Source organism: Physeter macrocephalus, chromosome 20 (genome assembly GCF_002837175.3).
Source record: "Physeter macrocephalus isolate SW-GA chromosome 20, ASM283717v5, whole genome shotgun sequence".
Classification (NCBI taxonomy): Eukaryota; Metazoa; Chordata; class Mammalia; order Artiodactyla; family Physeteridae; genus Physeter; species Physeter macrocephalus.
Window position 1 is genome coordinate 44448915 of NC_041233.1, and position 867 is coordinate 44449781.

The 867-nt window shown below is 42.1% G+C and overlaps 1 protein-coding gene across 2 annotated transcripts in view; it reads right to left on the reverse strand.

Annotated features, from left to right (window-relative positions):
- PRKG1 (protein kinase cGMP-dependent 1) overlaps positions 1-867 on the reverse strand; it is a 1272686-nt gene that overhangs the window by 203371 nt on the left and 1068448 nt on the right. The window lies entirely within an intron of this gene.

An 867-nucleotide genomic window follows, 5' to 3' on the forward strand; every position in this document is an offset into this window, starting at 1 on the left:
TGTGGGATCTTCCCGGACCGGGGCACGAACCCGTGTCCCCTGCATCGGCAGGCGGACTCTCAACCACTGCGCCACCAGGGAAGCCCAAGCATGTAGCATTTTTAAAGATCTTCATTTTGAAACCAAGTTGACTTTTGGTGTGGGTTAGATGGCACTAGCTCCTTTTTAAGGCACTGCTTCAGGCTTTAATGTCCTGCTTCAGCAATTTAGGTTTGGCCTTGTCAAACGGAATGTCTTTATTTTATGTACTGAATTCTGGTCCAGCATCTGTAAGCTCATAACCCAGCAAACAAGTGGCAAAGTAAGGCAACGTAAAGCAAGAAGATTATCACAGTCAGTGTGTCAGTATTCTGATTCGGGCACAGTGACTAGGTACATTCCCAGGCTAAAGACTGCTCCTGCAATGAACAAAAGTAATTTCTATAAGGAGAGGTGGGAGAAAGTATATTGCTGGATCAGGAGGTATAACAGAAAATGAGAACTGTGCCATCTGGCCCTATCTTTCTCTGCAGTTTAGCAAGGGAGCCATGTTTTGGAAAAGAAAACATTACTCTGTACACTCCTTAGGAAACAGATTCCATGGTTTGCAAACAATACTCACCAGGCCAATGGCTGTGATTTGTCATTATACCTCAACACTCTTAATACTTTATTCACTCTTAAAATTACCTTTCATTAATATTTCGTATTAAGAATAGCCATGATTTCCTGGGAATGTAAATTGATACAGCCACTATGTAGAACAGTATGGAGGTTCCTTAAAAAACTAAAAATAGAACTACCATATGACCCAGCAATCCCACAACTGGGCATATACCCTGAGAAAACCATAATTCAAAGAGTCATGTACCACAGTGTTCACTGCAG